The following is a 21,673-nucleotide window of genomic DNA, read 5'->3' on the forward strand; positions in this document are numbered from 1 at the left end:
TGATTGAATAATGATATCTGTAACACATATTTTTTGCTCACTGGTAATCAACGTGACCCTTGCCAGGCGGGGGCTGGTCGACAAATGAGCCACACATTAAGAAGTGGGATTCCCAGACGCGCCACTCACCCTTACTTCACCATAATATCTAAACTGTCAACCTCTAATACAGTTAAGCATGTGACCACCAGAGGCGCTAATGCTCCCCTATTATTACCCCATCCATATAATGATTGTTCTCATTATTCATTGTTGAAACGTGTAAATACATTCATGTTCTGTAGTGACAGTGTCAGACCTCGAAGGAAGACTTGAAACACCCTTCTGAAGATGTATTATTAATTACGAAAATACTTAAGGAAATTCCTGTTTCAATTCTTCCATCGTGGTCTGACACTGTCACATTTTCATCACGTGTTAATTGTCGTGATTTACACGCAGATTTTGTGGTGTATATACGACAACTTCAGGAAAGTAATGAGTAGCGGATTTAGTCTAAACAATAATATATGCGTTTTGTTTTTAGTGCCAAATTATCTGGCAAATATACATTTGGAGATGTAGCTCAATCCTTCCTGTAGCTCAATCCTTCCTGTAGCCCAATCCTTCTTGTAGCCCAATCCTTCCTGTAGACCAATCCTTCCTGTAGCCCAATCCTTGCTGAAGGCCAATCCTTCCTTCCAAATTCGATTTGTAATATAATATTATTGGAGGTGTTGTGGTTTCTGTTCTAGGCTCAGGATTGTACCTGGTCCAGGTGTCATCTCATGTCGCGTTTATTTCTTTGTTGCTATATCCATTGTTCACTAACACTTCAGTTAACTTTCAAACTTCCTACTCACGTTGCTCTATTCTGAACAGTGGGTAAGGACTCGACGAATATAAGTGTTTAGAACACTGGCTTTGTGTCTTTGGGAGCACTCACTCCTACTGTTTAGGCATAATCCGATGTTTGTAGGCTTAGTATATACGCTACTGCTTAGATATGCTCCTGTTAAATTGTGTGTTTATTTATCTACTTATACTGAATCCTTTTAAAGTTTGTCCTTATCTGTCATTTGCATCAAACCTCATCCCTCCCACTTACCTGTTTGGCAGTGAGTTCTGCTAATCGTGGATTGCTGTTACGTAGCTCATTTGGCTTCATAATAGTTGGATGGCTGAAATAAAAAGGCTTCAATTAAACAGAGCAGAAATTTATGAGAATGATGTTCAAAAATACCAAATAGTTATTATTTTTTCTGTAGAAAACCATGTCTTATAGACAGGGTAAAAAAAAAATGAATGTAATGAAACATCATTTACTTGGCGAGAGCCAGAGGCTCCCTGGAGCTATCCAGGCTGATATGGATGTACTAGATTTTGGCATCAGTCAGTGTGAATGGAGTTCTACTGAATTGCAATCTCTCAGCAAATTATTTTTTTTCACCCTCATTGTTTGCCGTGATCGCCAACATGGTATTTAGAAAAAGTTGATCTGCTGCTGACCTCTTGCTAAATCTCTCCACTAAGTGACATTAGACACTGGATGAATCATAGATCAGCAGTGTTGTTGATCTAAATATAGCAGGTGCATCTGAGTGGGTTTGGATTAGTAGGAAAGCATCACGCACAAGCCCCAGTCACTATTCTGCAATATAAAAAAAATCCCCAATGCTTTCCACATCACTTTATTATACCCAACATATGCCAAGTACTGAAAGCGGCGTTCGGTCATATTTGTCCCAAACCTCCCTGCAGTTTTCAAAATATCCCAAACATCCAAATTTCGTGGCCTGAGCCATATTTTGGAGCCAAATTCTAGTTCTCTGCACGTATTCGCAGTTTGAAATTACGACTTTTTACACCCAACATATGCCAAGTACTGATAGCAGCAGTGAGACACATTTAGCACAAACTCCCCTGCAGTTTTCAAAATATCCCAAATATCCCAATTTCGACGCGTGAGCCATATTTTGGAGCCAAATTCTGGCTCTCTGCACGTATTCGCAGTTTGAAATTACGACTTTTTATACCCAACATATGCCAAGTACTGATAGCAGCAGTGAGTCACATTTAGCACAAACTCCCCTGCAGTTTTCAAAATATCCCAAATATCCCAATTTCGACGCCTGAGCCATATTTTGGAGCCAAATTCTGGCTCTCTGCACGTATTCACAGTTTGAAATTACGACTTTTTATACCCAACATATGCCAAGTACTGAAAGCAGCAGTGAGTCACATTTTGCACAAACTCCCCTGCAGTTTTCAAAATATCCCAAACATCCCAATTTCGAGGCCTGAACCATATTTTGTAGCCAAATTCAGGCTCCCTGCACGTATTCGCAGTTTGAAATTACGACTTTTTATACCAAACATATGCCAAGTTCTTAAAGCGGCGTTTGGTCGTATATGTCCCAAACCCTCCTGCAGTTTTCAAAATATCCCAAACATCCCAATTTCGAGGACTGAGCAATATTTTGGAACCAAATTCTGGCTCTTTGCACGTATTCGCATTCTGATATTACGATTTTTATACCCAACATATGCCATGTACTGAAAGCATCAGTGAGTCACATTTTGCACAAACTCCCCTGCAGTTTTCGAAATATCCCAAACATCCCAATTTCGAGGCCTGAGCCATATTTTGCAGCCAAACTCTGGCTCTCTGCACGTATTCGCAGTTTGAAATTACGAATTTTTTATACCCAATATATGCCAAGTACTGAAAGCGGCGTTTGGTAACATTTGTCCCAAACCCCCCCCTGCAGATTTCAAAATATCCCAAACATCCCAATTTCGAGGCCTTAGCCATATTTTGGAGCCAAAATCTGGCTCTATGCACGTATTCGCAGTTTGAAATTACGACATTTTTTACCCAACATATGCCAAGTACTGAGAGTGGCAGTGAGTCACATTTCGCACAAACTCCCCTGCAGTTTACGAAATATCCCAAATATCCCAATTTCGAGGACTGAGCAATATTTTGGAGCCAAATTCTGGCTCTCTGCACGTATTCGCAGTTTGAAATTACGACTTTTTTATGCCCAACATATGCCAAGTACTGAGAGCGGTTTTGGTCACATTTGTCCCAAACCCCCACTGCAGTTTTCAAAATATCCCAAACATCCCAATCTCGAGGCATGAGCAATATTTTGGATCCAAATTCTGGCTCTATGCACGTATTCGCGGTTTGAAATTTCGACATTTTATACATAACATATGCCAAGTCCTGAAAGCGGCAGTGAGTCACATTTCGTACAAACTCCCCTGCAGTTTTCGAAATATCCCAAATATCCCAATTTTGAGGCCTGATCCATATTTTGGAGAAAAATTCTAGCTTTCTGCACGTATTCGCAGTTTGAAATTACCACTTTTTTATACCCAACATATGCCAGGTACTGAAAGCGGCAGTGAGTCACATATTGCACAAACTCCCGTGCAGTGTTCGAAATCTCACAAATATCCCAATTTCGAGGCCTGAGCCATATTTTGGAACAAATTCTGGCTTTCTGCACGTATTCGCAGTTTGAAATTACGACTTTTTTATACCCAACATATGCCAAGTACTGAAAGCGGCATTTGGTCACATTTGTCTCAATCCCTCCTAAAGTTTTCAAAATATCCCAAACATCCCAATTTCGAGGCCTGAGTCATATTTTGGAGCCAAATTCTGGCTCTATGCACGTATTAGCAGTTTGAAATTACGATTTTTATACCCAACATATGCCAAGTCCTGAAAGTGGCCTTGAGTCACATTTTGAACAAACACCCCTTCAGTTTTCGAAATATCCCAAATATCCGAATTTCGACGCCTGAGCCATATTTTGGAGCCAAATTCTGGCTCTCTGCACGTATTCGCAGTTTGAAATTATGACTTTTTATACCCAACATATGCCAAGTACTGAAAGCAGCAGTGAGTCACATTTTGCACAAACTCCCCTGCAGTTTTCAAAATATCCCAAACATCCCACTTTTGAGGCCTGAGCCATATTTTGGAGTCAAATTCTGGCTCTCTGCACGTATTCGCAGTTTGGAATTACGACTTTTTATACCCAACATATGCCAAGTACTGAAAGCGGCGTTTGGTCATATTTGTCCCAAACCTCCCTGCAGTTTTCAAAATATCCCAAACATCCTAATTTCGTGGCCTGAGCCATATTTTGGAGGCAAATTCTGGCTCTCTGCACGTATTCGCAGTTTGAAATTACGACTTTTTATACCCAACATATGCCAAGTACTGATAGCAGCAGTGAGTCACATTTAGCACAAACTCCCCTGCAGTTTTCAAAATATCCCAAATATCCCAATTTCGACGCCTGAGCCATATTTTGGAGCCAAATTCTGGCTCTCTGCACGTATTCGCAGTTTGAATTTACGACTTTTTATACCCAACATATGCAAAGTACTGAAAGCAGCAGTGAGTCACATTTTGCACAAACTTCCCTGCAGTTTTCAAAATATCCCAAACATCCCACTTTCGAGGCCTGAGCCATATTTTGGAGCCAAATTCAAGCTCTCTGCACGTATTCACAGTTTGAAATTACGAATTTTTATACCAAACATATGCCAAGTTCTTAAAGCAGCGTTTGGTCGTATTTGTCCCAAACCCTCCTGCAGTTTTCAAAATATCCCAAACATCCCATTTTCGAGGACTGAGCCATATTTTGGAGTCAAATTCTTGCTCTCTGCACGTATTCGCAGTTTGAAATTACGACTTTTTATACCCAACATATGCCAAGTACTGAAAGCAGCAGTGAGTCACATTTTGCACAAACTCCCCTGCAGTTTTCAAAATATCCTAAACATCCCACTTTCGAGGCCTGAGCCATATTTTGGAGCCAAATTCAAGCTCTCTGCACGTATTCGCAGTTTGAAATTACGACTTTTTATACCAAACATATGCCATGTTCTTAAAGCGGCGTTTGGTCATATTTGTCCCAAACCCTCCTGCAGTTTTCAAAATATCCCAAACATCCCAATTTCGAGGACTGATCAATATTTTGGAGCCAAATTCTGGCTCTATGCACGTATTCGCATTTTGATATTACGATTTTTATACCCAACATATGCCAAGTACTGAAAGCATCAGTGAGTCACATTTTGCACCAACTCCCCTGCAGTTTTCGAAATATCCCAAACATCCCAATTTCGAGGCCTGAGCCATATTTTGCAGTCAAACTCTGGCTCTCTGCACGTATTCGCAGTTTGAAATTACAAATTTTTTATATTCAATATATGCCAAGTACTGAAAGCGGCGTTTGGTAACATTTGTCCCAAACCCCCCTGCAGATTTCAAAATATCCCAAACATCCCAATTTCGAGGCCTTAGCCATATTTTGGAGCCAAAATCTGGCTCTATGCACGTATTCGCAGTTTGAAATTACGACATTTTTTACCCAACATATGCCAAGTACTGAGAGTGGCATGCAGTGAGTCACATTTCGCACAAACTCCCCTGCAGTTTACGAAATATCCCAAATATCCCAATTTCGAGGCCTGAGCAATATTTTGGAGCCAAATTCTGGCTCTCTGTACGTATTTGCAGTTTGAAATTACGACTTTTTTATGCCTAACATATGCCAAGTACGGAGAGCGGCGTTTGGTCACATTTGTCCTAAACCCCCACTGCAGTTTTCAAAATATCCCAAACATCCCAATCTCGAGGCATGAGCAATATTTTGGATCCAAATTCTGGCTCTATGCACGTATTCGTTGTTTGAAATTTCGACATTTTATACATAACTTATGCCAAGTCCTGAAAGCGGCAGTGAGTCACATTTCGCACAAACTCCCCTGCAGTTTTCGAAATATCCCAAATATCCCAATTTTGAGGCCTGATCCATATTTTGGAGCCAAATTCTGGCTCTCTGCACGTATTCGCAGTTTGAAATTACGACTTTTTATACCCAACATATGCCAAGTACTGAAAGCGGCAGTGAGTCACATATTGCACCAATTCCCTGCAGTGTTCGAAATCTCCCAAATATCCCAATTTCGAGGCCTGAGCCATATTTTGGATCAAATTCTGGCTCTCTGCACGTATTCGCAGTTTGAAATTACGACTTTTTATACCCAACATATGCCAAGTACTGAAAGCAGCAGTGAGTCACATTTTGCACAAACTCCCCTGCAGTTTTCAAAATATCCCAAACATCCCACTTTCGAGGCCTGAGCCATATTTTGGAGCCAAATTCTGGCTCTTTGCACGTATTCGCAGTTTGAAATTACGACTTTTTATACCCAACATATGCTAAGTACTGATAGCAGCAGTGAGTCACATTTAGCACAAACTCCTCTGCAGTTTTCAAAATATCCCAAATATCCCAATTTCGACGCCTGAGCCATATTTTGGAGCCAAATTTTGGCTCTCGTCACGTATTCGCAGTTTGAAATTACGACTTTTTATACCCAACATATGCCAAGTACTGAAAGCAGCAGTGAGTCACATTTTGCACAAAATCCCCTGCAGTTTTCAAAATATCCCAAACATCCCACTTTCGAGGCCTGAGCATTATTTTGGAGCCAAATTCAAGCTCTCTGCACGTATTCGCAGTTTGAAATTACGAATTTTTATACCAAACATATGCCAAATTCTTAAAGCGGCGTTTGGTCGTATTTGTCTCAAACCCTCCTGCAGTTTTCAAAATATCCCAAACATCCCATTTTTGAGGACTGAGCAATATTTTGGAGCCAAATTCTGGCTCTCTGCACGTATTCGCAGTTCGAAATTACGAATTTTTTATACCCAATATATGCCAAGTACTGAAAGCGGCGTTTGGTAACATTTGTCCCAAACCCCCCCTGCAGATTTCAAAATATCCCAAACATCCCAATTTCGAGGCCTTAGCCATATTTTGGAGCCAAAATCTGGCTCTATGCACGTATTCGCAGTTTGAAATTACGACATTTTTTACCCAACATATGCCAAGTACTGAGAGTGGCAAAGAGTCACATTTCGCACAAACTCCCCTGAAGTTTACGAAATATCCCAAATATACCAATTTCGAGGCCTGAGCAATATTTTGGAGCCAAATTCTGGCTCTCTGCACGTATTCGCAGTTTGAAATTACAACTTTTTTAAACCCAACATATGCCAAGTACTGAAAGCGGCATTTGGTCACATTTGTCTCAATCCCTCCTGCAGTTTTCAAAATATCCCAAACATCCCAATTTCGAGGACTGAGTCATATTTTGGAGCCAAATTCCGGCTCTATGCGTGTATTCGCAGTTTCAAATTACGATTTTTATACCCAACATATGCCAAGTCCTGAAAGTGGCCTTGAGTCACATTTCGAACAAACTCCCCTGCAGTTTTCGAAATATCCCAAATATCCCAATTTCGACGCCTGAGCCATATTTTGGAGCCAAATTCTGGCTCTCTGCACGTATTCGCAGTTTAAAATTACGACTTTTTATACCCAACATATGCCTAGTACTGATAGCAGCAGTGAGTCACATTTAGCACAAACTAACCTGCAGTTTTCAAAATATCCCAAATACCCCAATTTCGACGCCTGAGCCATATTTTGGAGCCAAATTCTGGCTCTCTGCACGTATTCGCAGTTTGAAATTACGACTTTTTATACCCAACATATGCCAAGTACTGAAAGCAGCAGTGAGTCACATTTTGCACAAACTCCCCTGCAGTTTTCAAAATATCCCAAACATCCCACTTTCGAGGCCTGAGCCATATTTTGGAACCAAATTCAAGCTCTCTGCACGTATTCGCAGTTTGAAATTACGAATTTTTATACCAAACATATGCCAAGTTCTTAAAGCGGCGTTTGGTCGTATTTGTCCCAAACCCTCCTGCAGTTTTCAAAACATCCCAAACAATCCAATTTCGAGGCCTGAGCCATATTTTGCAGTCAAACTCTGGCTCTCTGCACGTATTCGCAGTTTGAAATTACGAATTTTTTATACCCAATATATGCCAAGTACTGAAAGCAGCGTTTGGTAACATTTGTCCCAAACCCCCCCTGCAGATTTCAAAATATCCCAAACATCCCAATTTCGAGGCCTTAGCCATATTTTGGAGCCAAAATCTGGCTCTATGCACGAATTCGCAGTTTGAAATTACGACATTTTTTACCCAACATATGCCAAGTACTGAGAGTGGCATGCAGTGAGTCACATCTCGCACAAACTCCCCTGCAGTTTACGAAATATCCCAAATATCCCAATTTCGAGGCCTCAGCAATATTTTGGAGCCAAATTCTGGCTCTCTGCACGTATTTGCAGTTTGAAATTACGACTTTTTTATGCCCAACATATGCCAAGTACTAGGAGCGGCGTTTGGTCACATTTGTCCCAAACCCCCTTTGCAGTTTTCAAAATATCCCAAACATCCCAATCTCGAGGCATGAGTAATATTTTTTATCCAAATTCTGGCTCTATGCACGTATTCGTTGTTTGAAGTTTCGACATTTTATACATAACATATGCCAAGTCCTGAAAGCGACAGTGAGTCACATTTCGCACAAACTCCCCTGCAGTTTTCGAAATATCCCAAATATCCCAATTTTGAGGCCTGATCCATATTTTGGAGCCAAATTCTGGCTCTCTGCACGTATTCGCAGTTTGAAATTACCACTTTTTTATACCCAACATATGCCAGGTACTGAAAGCGGCAGTGAGTCACATATTGAACAAACTCCCCTGCAGTGTTCGAAATCTCCCAAATATCCCAATTTCGAGGCCTGAGCCATATTTTGGATCAAATTCCGGCTCTCTGCACGTATTCGCAGTTTGAAATTACGACTTTTTTATACCCAACATATGCCAAGTACTGAAAGCGGCATTTGGTCACATTTGTCTCAATACCTCCTGCAGTTTTCAAAATATCCCAAACATCCCAATTTCGAGGACTGAGTCATATTTTGGAGCCAAATTCCGGCTCTATGCACGTATTCGCAGTTTGAAATTACGATTTTTATACCCAACATATGCCAAGTCCTGAAAGTGGCCTTGAGTCACATTTCGAACAAACTCCCCTGCAGTTTTCGAAATATCCCAAATATCCCAATTTCGACGCCTGAGCCATATTTTGGAGCCAAATTCTGGCTCTCTGCACGTATTCGCAGTTTGAAATTACGACTTTTTATACCCAACATATGCCAAGTACTGAAAGCAGCAGTGAGTCACATTTTGCACAAACTCCCCTGCAGTTTTCAAAATATCCCAAACATCCCACTTTCGAGGCCTGAGCCATATTTTGGAGCCAAATTCTGGCTCTTTGCACGTATTCGCAGTTTGAAATTACGACTTTTTATACCCAACATATGCCAAGTACTGATAGCAGCAGTGAGTCACATTTAGCACAAACTCCCCTGCAGTTTTCAAAATATCCCAAATATCCCAATTTCGACGCCTGAGCCATATTTTGGAGCCAAATTTTGGCTCTCGTCACGTATTCGCAGTTTGAAATTACGACTTTTTATACCCAACATATGCCAAGTACTGAAAGCAGCAGTGAGTCACATTTTGCACAAACTCCCCTGCAGTTTTCAAAATATCCTAAACATCCCACTTTCGAGGCCTAAGCATTATTTTGGAGCCAAATTCAAGCTCTCTGCACGTATTCGCAGTTTGAAATTACGAATTTTTATACCAAACATATGCCAAATTCTTAAAGCGGCGTTTGGTCGTATTTGTCCCAAACCCTCCTGCAGTTTTCAAAATATCCCAAACATCCCATTTTCGAGGACTGAGCAATATTTTGGAGCCAAATTCTGGCTCTATGCACTTATTCGCATTTTGATATTACGATTTTTATACCCAACATATGCCAAGTACTGAAAGCATCAGTGAGTCACATTTTGCACAAACTCTCCTGCAGTTTTCGAAATATCCCAAACATCCCAATTTCGAGGCCTGAGCCATATTTTGGAGCCAAATTCTGGCTCTCTGCACGTATTCGCAGTTCGAAATTACGAATTTTTTATACCCAACATATGCCAAGTACTGAAAGCATCAGTGAGTCACATTTTGCACAAACTCCCCTGCAGTGTTCGAAATCTCCCAAATATCCCAATATCGAGGCCTGAGCCATATTTTGGATCAAATTCTGGCTCTCTGCACGTATTCGCAGTTTGAAATTACGATTTTTATACCCAACATATGCCAAGTCCTGAAAGTGGCCTTGAGTCACATTTTGAACAAACTCCCCTGCAGTTTTCGAAATATCCCAAATATCCCAATTTCGACGCCTGAGCCATATTTTGGAGCCAAATTCTGACTCTCTGCACGTATTCGCAGTTTGAATTTACGACTTTTTATACCCAACATATGCCAAGTACTGAAAGCAGCAGTGAGTCACATTTTGCACAAACTCCCCTGCAGTTTTCAAAATATCCCAAACATCCCACTTTCGAGGCCTGAGCCATATTTTGGAGCCAAATTCTGGCTCTCTGCACGTATTCGCAGTTAGAAATTACGACTTTTTATACCCAACATATGCCAAGTACTGATACCAGCAGTGGGTCACATTTAGCACAAACTCCCCTGCAGTTTTCAAAATATCCCAAATATCCCAATTTCGACGCCTGAGCCATATTTTGGAGCCAAATTCTGGCTCTCCGCACGTATTCGCAGTTTGAAATTACGACTTTTTATACCCAACATATGCCAAGTACTGAAAGCAGCAGTGAGACACATTTTGCACAAACTCCCCTGCAGTTTTCAAAATATCCCAAACATCCCACTTTCGAGGCCTGAGCCATATTTTGGAGCCAAATTCAAGCTCTCTGCACGTATTCGCAGTTTGAAATTACGACTTTTTATACCAAACATATGCCAAGTTCTTAAAGCGGCGTTTGGTCATATTTGTCCCAAACCCTCCTGCAGTTTTCAAAATAACCCAAACATCCCACTTTCGAGGCCTGAGCCATATTTTGGAGCCAAATTCTGGCTCTCTGCACGTATTCGCAGTTTGAAATTACGACTTTTTATACCAAACATATGCCAAGTTCTTAACGCGGCGTTTGGTCATATTTGTCCCAAACCCTCCTGCAGTTTTCAAAATATCCCAAACATCCCAATTTCGAGGACTGAGCAATATTTTGGAGCCAAATTCTGGCTCTATGCACGTATTCGCATTTTGATATTACGATTTTTATACCCAACATATGCCAAGTACTGAAAGCATCAGTGAGTCATATTTTGCACAAACTCCCCTGCAGTTTTCGAAATATCCCAAACATCCCAATTTCGAGGCCTGAGCCATATTTTGCAACCAAACTCTGGCTCTCTGCACGTATTCGCAGTTTGAAATTACGATTTTTTTATACCCAATATATGCCAAGTACTGAAAGCGGCATTTAATAACATTTGTCCCAAACCCCCCTGCAGATTTCAAAATATCCCAAACATCCCAATTTCTAGGCCTTATCCATATTTTGGAGCCAAAATCTGGCTCTATGCACGTAATCGCAGTTTGAAATTACGACATTTTATACATAACATATGCCAAATCCTGAAAGCGGCAGTGAGTCACATTTCGCACAAACTCCCCTGCAGTTTTCGAAATATCCCAAATATCCGAATTTTGAGGCCTGATCCATATTTTGGAGCAAAATTCTGGCTCTCTGCACGTAATCGCAGTTTGAAATTACCACTTTTTTATACTCAACATATGCCAGGTACTGAAAGCGGCAGTGAGTCACATATTGCACAAACTCCCCTGCAGTGTTCGAAATCTCCCAAATATCCCAATTTCGAGGCCTGAGCCATATTTTGGATCAACTTCTGGCTCTCTGCACGTATTCGCAGTTTGAAATTACGACTTTTTTAAACCCAACATATGCCAAGTACTGAAAGCGGCGTTTGGTCGTATTTGTCCCAAACCCTCATGCAGTTTTCGAAATATCCCAAATATCCCAATTTCGAGGCCTGAGCCATAATTTGGAGCCAAATTCTGTGTCTCTGTACGTATTCGCAGTTTGAAATTACGACTTTTATACCCAACATATGCCAAGTACTGAAAGTGCCGTTTGGTCACATGTGTCCCAAATCTCCCTGCAGTTTTCAAAATATGCCAAACAACCTAATTTCGAGGCCTGAGCCATATTTTGGAGCCAAATTCTGGCTCTCTGCACGTATTCGCAGTTTGAAATTACGACTTTATATACCCAACATATTCCAAGTACTGAAAGCGGCGTTTGGTCATATTTGTCCCAAACCTCCCTGCAGTTTTCAAAATATCCCAAACATCCTAATTTCGTGGCCTGAGCCATATTTTGGAGCCAAATTCTGGCTCTCTGCACGTATTCGCAGTTTGAAATTACGACTTTTTATACCCAACATATGCAAAGTACTGAGAGCAGCAGTGAGACACATTTAGCACAAACTCGCCTGCAGTTTTCAAAATATCCCAAATATCCCAATTTCGACCCCTGAGCCATATTTTGGAGCCAAATTCTGGCTCTCTGCACGTATTCGCAGTTTGAAATTACGACTTTTTATACCCAACATATGCCAAGTACTGATAGCAGCAGTGAGTCGCATTTAGCACAATCTCCCCTGCAGTTTTCAAAATATCCCAAATATCCCAATTTCGACGCCTGAGCCATATTTTGGAGCCAAATTCTCGCTCTCTGCACTTATTCGCAGTTTGAAATTACGACTTTTTATACCCAACATATGCCAAGTACTGAAAAAAGCAGTGAGTCACATTTTGCACAAACTCCCCTGCAGTTTTCAAAATATCCTAAATATCCCAATTTCGACGCCTGAGCCATATTTTGGAGCCAAATTCAAGCTCTCTGCACGTATTCGCAGTTTGAAATTACGACTTTTTATACCAAACATATGCCAAGTTCTTAAAGCGGCGTTTGGTCATATTTGTCCCAAACCCTCCTGCAGTTTTCAAAATATTCCAAACATCCCAATTTCGAGGACTGAGCAATATTTTGGAGCCAAATTCTGGCTCTATGCACGTATTCGCATTTTGATATTACGATTTTTATACCCAACATATGCCAAGTACTGAAAGCATCAGTGAGTCACATTTTGCACAAACTCCCCTACAGTTTTCGAAATATCCCAAACATCCCAATTTCGAGGCCTGAGCCATATTTTGCAGCCAAACTCTGGCTCTCTGCACGTATTCGAAGTTTGAAATTACGAATTTTTTATACCCAATATATGCCAAGTACTGAAAGCGGCGTTTGGTAACATTTGTCCCAAACCCCCCCTGCAGATTTCAAAATATCCCAAACATCCCAATTTCGAGGCCTGAGCCATATTTTGGAGCAAAAATCTGGCTCTATGCACGTATTCGCGGTTTGAAATTACGACATTTTTTACCCAACATATGCCAAGTACTGAGAGTGGCAGTGAGTCACATTTCGCACAAACTCCCCTGCAGTTTACGAAATATCCCAAATATCCCAATTTCGAGGCCTGCGCAATATTTTGGAGCCAAATTCTGGCTCTCTGCAAGTATTCGCAGTTTGAAATTACGACTCTTTTATGCCCAACATATGCCAAGTACTGAGAGCGGCGTTTGGTCACATTTGTCCCAAACCCCCACTGCAGTTTTCAAAATATCCCAAACATCCCAATCTCGAGGCATGAGCAATATTTTGCATCCACAATCTGGCTCTATGCACGTATTCACGGTTTGAAATTTCGACATTTTATACATAACATATGCGAAGTCCTGAAAGCGGCAGTGAGTCACATTTCGCACAAACTCCCCTGCAGTTTTCGAAATATCCGAAATATCCCAATTTTGAGGTCTGATCCATATTTTGGAGCCAAATTCTGGCTCTCTGCACGTATTCGCAGTTTGAAATTACGACTTTTTATACCCAACATATGCCAATTAAGTCTTGAAAGCGGCAGTGAGTCACATTTTGCACAAACTCCCTTGCAGTTTTCGAAATATCCGAAATATCCCAATTTCGACACCTGAGCCATATTTTGGAGCCAAATTCTGGCTCTCTGCACGTATTCGCAGTTTGAAATTACGATTTTGTATATCTAACATATGCCAAGTCCTGAAAGCAGCAGTGAATCACATTTAGCTCAAAATCCCCTGCAGTTTTCGAAATATCCCAAATATCCTAATTTCGACGCCTGAGTCATATTTTGGAGCCAAATTCTGGCTCTCTGCACGTATTCGCAGTTTGAAATTACGACTTTTTATACCCAACATATGCCAAGTACTGAAAGCAGCAGTGAGTCACATTTAGCACAAACTCCCCTGCAGTTTTCAAAATATCCCAAACATCCCACTTTCGAGGCCTGAGCCATATTATGGATCCAAATTCAAGCTCTCTGCACGTATTCGCAGTTTGAAATTACGACTTTTTATACCCAACATATGATAAGTTCTGAAAGCGGCGTTTGGTCATATTTGTCCCAAATCCCTCTGCAGTTTTCAAAATATCCCAAACATCCCAATTTCGAGGACTGAGCAATATTTTGGAGCCAAATTCTGGCTCTATGCACGTATTCCCAGTTTGAAATTACGACTTTTTATACCCAACATATGCCAAGTCCTGAAAGCGGCAGTGAGTCACATTTTGCACAAACTCCCCTGCAGTTTTCGAAATATCCTAAATATCGCAATTTCGAGGCCTGAGCCATATTTTGGAGCCAAATTCTGGCTCTCTGCAGGTATTCGCAGTTTGAAATTACGAATTTTTTATACCCAACATATGCCAAGTACTGAATGCGGCGTTTGGTTACATTTGTCCCAAACCTCCCTGCAGTTTTCAAAATATCCCAAATATCCCAATTTCGAGGCCTGAGCAATATTATGGAGCCAAATTCTGGCTCTATGCACGTATTCGCGGTTTGAAATTACGACATTTTATACGCAACATATGCCAAGTCCTGAAAGCGGCAGTGAGTCACATTTCACACAAACTCCCCTGCAGTTTTCGAAACATCCCAAATATCCCAATTTCGAGGCCTGAGCCATAATTTGGAGCCAAATTCTGGGTCTCTGCACGTATTCTCAGTTTGAAATTACGACTTTTTTATACCCAACATATGCCAAGTACTGAAAGCGGCGTTTGGTCACATTTGTCCCAATCCCCCCTGCAGTTTTCAAAATATCCCAAACATCTCAATTTCGAGGCCTGAGCCATATTTTGGAGCCAAATTCTGGCTCTCTGCACGTATTCGCACTTTTAAATTAGGACTTTTTATACCTAACATATGCCAAGTACTTAAAACGGCAGTGAGTCATATTTTGCACAAACTCAACTGCAGTTTTCAAAATATCACAAATATTCCAATTTCGAGAACTGAGCCATAATTTGGAGCCAAATTCTGGCTCTCTGCACGTATTCGCAATTTTAAATTACGACTTTTTATACCCAACATATGCCAAGTACTGAAAGCGGCATTTGGTCACATTAGTCCCAAACCTCCCTGCAGTTTTCAATATATCCCAAATATTCCAATTTCGAGGCCTGAGCCATATTTTGGAGCCAAATTCTGGCTCTCTGCACGTATTAGCTGTTTGAAATTACGACTTTTTATACCCAACATATGCCAATTACTGAAAACTGCTTTTGGTCACATTTGTCCAAAACCCTCCTGCAGTTTTCAAAATATCCCACACATCCCAATTTCGAGGCCTGAGCCATATTTTGGAGCCAAATTCTGGCTATCTGCACGTATTCGCAGTGTGAAATTACGACTTTTTATACTCAACATATGCCAAGTACTGAGAGCGGCGTTGGTCACATTTGTTCCAATCCCCCCTGCAGTTTTCAAAATATCCCAAACATCTCAATTTCGAGGCCTGAGCCATATTTTGGAGCCAAACTCTGGCTCTCTGCACGTATTCGCAATTTTAAATTACGACTTTTTATACCCAACATATGCCAAGTACTGAAAGCGGCATTTGGTCACATTAGTCCCAAACCTCCCTGCAGTTTTCAATATATCCCAAATATTCCAATTTCGAGGCCTGAGCCATATTTTGGAGCCAAATTCTGGCTCTCTGCACGTATTAGCTGTTTGAAATTACGACTTTTTATACCCAACATATGCCAATTACTGAAAACTGCTTTTGGTCACATTTGTCCAAAACCCTCCTGCAGTTTTCAAAATATCCCACACATCCCAATTTCGAGGCCTGAGCCATATTTTGGAGCCAAATTCTGGCTATCTGCACGTATTCGCAGTGTGAAATTACGACTTTTTATACTCAACATATGCCAAGTACTGAGAGCGGCGTTGGTCACATTTGTTCCAATCCCCCCTGCAGTTTTCAAAATATCCCAAACATCTCAATTTCGAGGCCTGAGCCATATTTTGGAGCCAAACTCTGGCTCTATGCACGTTTTCGCAGTTTGAAATTACAAGTTTTTTATACCCAACATATGCCAAGTCCTGAAAGTGGCCTTGAGTCACATTTTGAACAAACTCCCCTGCAGTTTTCGAAATATCCCACACATCCCAATTTCGAGGCCTGAGCCATATTTTGGAGCCAAATTCTAGCTCTCTGCACGTATTCGCAGTTTGAAATTACGACTTTTTATACCCAACATATGCCAAGTACTGAAAGCAGCAGAGAGTCACATTTTGCACAAACTCCCCTGCAGTTTTCAAAAATATCCCAAATATCTTAATTACGAGGCCTGAGCCATATTTTGGAGCCAAATTCTGGCTTTCTGCACGTATTCGCAGTTTGAAATTACGACTTTTTATACCCAACATATGCCAAGTTCTGAAAGCGGCTTTTGGTCACATTTGTCTCAATCCCTCCTGCAGTTTTCAAAATATCCCAAACATCCCAATTTCGAGGACTGAGTCATCTTTTGGAGCCAAATTCTGGCTCTATGCACGTATTCGCAGTTTGAAATTACGATTTTTATAACCAACATATGCCAAGTCCTGAAAGTGGCCTTGAGTCACATTTTGAACAAACACCCCTGCAGTTTTCGAAATATCCCAAATATCCCAATTTCGAGGCCTGAGCCATAATTTGGAGCCAAATTCTGGGTCTCTGCACGTATTCGCAGTTTGAAATTACTACTTTTTATACCCAACATATGCCAAGTTCTGAAAGCGGCGTTTGGTCACATGTGTCCCAAATCTCCCTGTAGTTTTCAAAATATCCCAAACAACCTTATTTCGAGGCCTGAGCCATATTTTGGAGCCAAATACTGGCTCTCTGCACGTATTCGCAGTTTGAAATTACGACTTTTTATACCCAACATATGCCAAGTACTGAAAGCAGCAGAGAGTCACATTTTGCACAAACCCCCCTGCAGTTTTCAAAAATATCCCAAATATCTTAATTTCTTGGCCTGAGCCATATTTTGGAGCCAAAATCTGGCTCTATGCACGTATTCGCGGTTTGAAATTACGACATTTTTTACCCAACATATGCCAAGTACTGAGAGTGGCAGTGAGTCACATTTCGCACAAACTCCCCTGCAGTTTACGAAATATCCCAAATATCCCAATTTCGAGGCCTGAGCAATATTTTGGAGCCAAATTCTGGCTCTCTGCACGTATTCGCAGTTTGAAATTACGAATTTTTTATGCCCAACATATGCCAAGTACTGATAGCGGCGTTTGGTCACATTTGTCCCAAACCCCCACTACAGTTTTCAAAATATCCCAAACATCCCAATCTCGAGGCATGAGCAATATTTTGGAGCCAAATTCTGGCTCTCTGCACGTATTCGCAGTTTGAAATTACGACTTTTTGTACCCAAAATATGCCAAGTCCTGAAAGCGGCAGTGAGTCACATTTTGCACAAACTCCCTTGCAGTTTTCGAAATAACCCAAATATCCCAATTTCGACACCTTAGCCATATTTTGGAGCCAAATTCTGGCTCTCTGCATGTATTCGCAGTTTGAAATTACGAATTTTTATACCCAACATATGCCAAGTACTGAAAGCAGCAGTGAGTCACATTTAGCACAAACTCCCCTGCAGTTTTCAAAATATCCCAAACATCCCAATTTCGAGGCATGAGCAATATTTTGGATCCAAATTCTGGCTCTATGCACGTATTCGCGGTTTGAAATTGCGACATTTTATACATAACCTATGCCAAGTCCTGAAAGTGGCCTTGAGTCACATTTTGAACAAACTCCCCTGCAGTTTTCGAAATATCCCAAATATCCCAATTTCGAGGCCTGAGCCATAATTTGGAGCCAAATTCTGGGTCTCTGCACGTATTCGCAGTTTGAAATTACGACTTTTTATACCCAACATATGCTAAGTTCTGAAAGCGGCGTTTGGTCACATGTGTCCCAAATCTCCCTGTAGTTTTTCAAAATATCCCAAACAACCTAATTTCGAGGCCTGAGCCATATTTTGGAGCCAATTTCTGGCTCTCTACACGAATTCGCAGTTTCAAATTACGACTTTATATACCCATCATATGCCAAGTACTGAAAAGCGGCGTTTGGTCATATTTGTCCCAAACCTCCCTGCAGTTTTCAAAATATCCCAAACATCCTAATTTCTTGGCCTGAGCCATATTTTGGAGCCAAAATCGGGCTCTATGCACGTATTCGCGGTTTGAAATTACGACATTTTTTACCCAACATATGCCAAGTACTGAGAGTGGCAGTGAGTCACATTTCGCACAAACTCCCCTGCAGTTTACAAAATATCCCAAATATCCCAATTTCGAGGCCTGAGCAATATTTTGGAGCCAAATTCTGGCTCTCTGCACGTATTCGCAGTTTGAAATTACGAATTTTTTATGCCCAACATATGCCAAGTACTGATAGCGGCGTTTGGTCACATTTGTCCCAAACCCCCACTGCAGTTTTCAAAATATCCCAAACATCCCAATCTCGAGGCATGAGCAATATTTTGGAGCCAAATTCTGGCTCTCTGCACGTATTCGCAGTTTGAAATTACGACTTTTTACACCCAACATTTGCCAAGTACTGAAAGTGGCAGTGAGTCACATTTTGCGCAAACTCCCCTGCAGTTTTCAAAATATCCCAAATATCTCAATTTCGAGGCCGGAGCCATATTTTGGAGCCAAGTTCTGGCTCTCTGCACTTATTCACAGTTTGAAATTACGACTTTTTGTACCCAAAATATGCCAAGTCCTGAAAGCGGCAGTGAGTCACATTTTGCACAAACTCCCTTGCAGTTTTCGAAATAACCCAAATATCCCAATTTCGACACCTTAGCAATATTTTGGAGCCAAATTCTGGCTCTCTGCATGTATTCGCAGTTTGAAATTACGAATTTTTATACCCAACATATGCCAAGTACTGAAAGCAGCAGTGAGTCACATTTAGCACAAACTCCCCTGCAGTTTTCAGAATATCCCAAACATCCCAATTTCGAGGCATGAGCAATATTTTGGATCCAAATTCTGGCTCTATGCACGTATTCGCGGTTTGAAATTGCGACATTTTATACATAACCTATGCCAAGTCCTGAAAGCGGCAGTGAGTCACATTTCGCACAAACTCCCCTGCAGTTTTCGAAATATCCCAAATATCCCAATTTTGAGGACTGATCCATATTTTGGAGCCAAATTCTGGCTCTCTGCACGTATTCGCAGTTTGAAATTACCACTTTTTTATACCCAACATATGCCAGGTACTGAAAGCGGCATTTGGTCACATTTGTCATAATCCCCCCTGCTGTTTTCAAAATATCCCAAATATCTCAATTTCGAGGCCTAGCCATATTTTGTAGCCAAATTCTGTCTCTCTGCACGTATTTGCAGTTTGAAATTACGACTTTTTATACCCATCATATGCCAAGTACTGAAAGCAGCAGTGAATCACATTTAGCTCAAAATCCCCAGCAGTTTTCGAAATATCCCAAATATCCTAATTTCGACGCCTGAGTCATATTTTGGAGCCAAATTCTGGCTCTCTGCACGTATTCGCAGTTTGAAATTACGACTTTTTATACCCAACATATGCCAAGTACTGAAAGCAGCAGTGAGTCACATTTAGCACAAACTCCCCTGCAGTTTTCAAAATATCCCAAACATCCCACTTTCGAGGCCTGAGCCATATTATGGATCCAAATTCAAGCTCTCTGCACGTATTCGCAGTTTGAAATTACGACTTTTTATACCCAACATATGATAAGTTCTGAAAGCGGCGTTTGGTCATATTTGTCCCAAATCCCTCTGCAGTTTTCAAAATATCCCAAACATCCCAATTTCGAGGACTGAGCAATATTTTGGAGCCAAATTCTGGCTCTATGCACGCATTCCCAGTTTGAAATTACGACTTTTTATACCCAACATATGCCAAGTCCTGAAAGCGGCAGTGAGTCACATTTTGCACAAACTCCCCTGCAGTTTTCGAAATATCCTAAATATCGCAATTTCGAGGCCTGAGCCATATTTTGGAGCCAAATTCTGGCTCTCTGCAGGTATTCGCAGTTTGAAATTACGAATTTTTTATACCCAACATATGCCAAGTACTGAATGCGGCGTTTGGTTACATTTGTCCCAATCCTCCCTGCAGTTTTCAAAATATCCCTAATATCCCAATTTCGAGGCCTGAGCAATATTATGGAGCCAAATTCTGGCTCTATGCACGTATTCGCGGTTTGAAATTACGACATTTTATACGCAACATATGCCAAGTCCTGAAAGCGGCAGTGAGTCACATTTCACACAAACTCCCCTGCAGTTTTCGAAACATCCCAAATATCCCAATTTCGAGGCCTGAGCCATAATTTGGAGCCAAATTCTGGGTCTCTGCACGTATTCTCAGTTTCAAATTACGACTTTTTTATACCCAACATATGCCAAGTACTGAAAGCGGCGTTTGGTCACATTTGTCCCAATCCCCCCTGCAGTTTTCAAAATATCCCAAACATCTCAATTTCGAGGCCTGAGCCATATTTTGGAGCCAAATTCTGGCTCTCTGCACGTATTCGCAGTGTGAAATTACGACTTTTTATACTCAACATATGCCAAGTACTGAGAGCGGCGTTGGTCACATTTGTTCCAATCCCCCCTGCAGTTTTCAAAATATCCCAAACATCTCAATTTCGAGGCCTGAGCCATATTTTGGAGCCAAACTCTGGCTCTCTGCACGTATTCGCAATTTTAAATTACGACTTTTTATACCCAACACATGCCAAGTACTGAAAGCGGCATTTGGTCACATTAGTCCCAAACCTCCCTGCAGTTTTCAATATATCCCAAATATTCCAATTTCGAGGCCTGAGCCATATTTTGGAGCCAAATTCTGGCTCTCTGCACGTATTAGCTGTTTGAAATTACGACTTTTTATACCCAACATATGCCAATTACTGAAAACTGCTTTTGGTCACATTTGTCCAAAACCCTCCTGCAGTTTTCAAAATATCCCACACATCCCAATTTCGAGGCCTGAGCCATATTTTGGAGCCAAATTCTGGCTATCTGCACGTATTCGCAGTGTGAAATTACGACTTTTTATACTCAACATATGCCAAGTACTGAGAGCGGCGTTGGTCACATTTGTTCCAATCCCCCCTGCAGTTTTCAAAATATCCCAAACATCTCAATTTCGAGGCCTGAGCCATATTTTGGAGCCAAACTCTGGCTCTCTGCACGTATTCGCAATTTTAAATTACGACTTTTTATACCCAACATATGCCAAGTACTGAAAGCGGCATTTGGTCACATTAGTCCCAAACCTCCCTGCAGTTTTCAATATATCCCAAATATTCCAATTTCGAGGCCTGAGCCATATTTTGGAGCCAAATTCTGGCTCTCTGCACGTATT

At 41.1% G+C, this 21,673-nt stretch overlaps 1 long non-coding RNA gene across 1 annotated transcript in view; it reads right to left on the reverse strand.

Annotated features, from left to right (window-relative positions):
* Window positions 1-1,076: 1,076 nt before the first annotated feature.
* LOC138361372 (uncharacterized) overlaps window positions 1,077-21,673 on the reverse strand; it is a 142,951-nt gene continuing 122,354 nt past the window's right edge. The window contains exon 5 of the long non-coding RNA XR_011226934.1: window positions 1,077-1,160. This is a non-coding gene — a long non-coding RNA (uncharacterized lncRNA). The remainder of the gene's footprint in view (window positions 1,161-21,673) is intronic.

The sequence above is a fragment of the Procambarus clarkii genome, unplaced genomic scaffold (assembly GCF_040958095.1).
Source record: "Procambarus clarkii isolate CNS0578487 unplaced genomic scaffold, FALCON_Pclarkii_2.0 HiC_scaffold_329, whole genome shotgun sequence".
In the NCBI taxonomy this organism is placed as follows: Eukaryota; Metazoa; Arthropoda; class Malacostraca; order Decapoda; family Cambaridae; genus Procambarus; species Procambarus clarkii.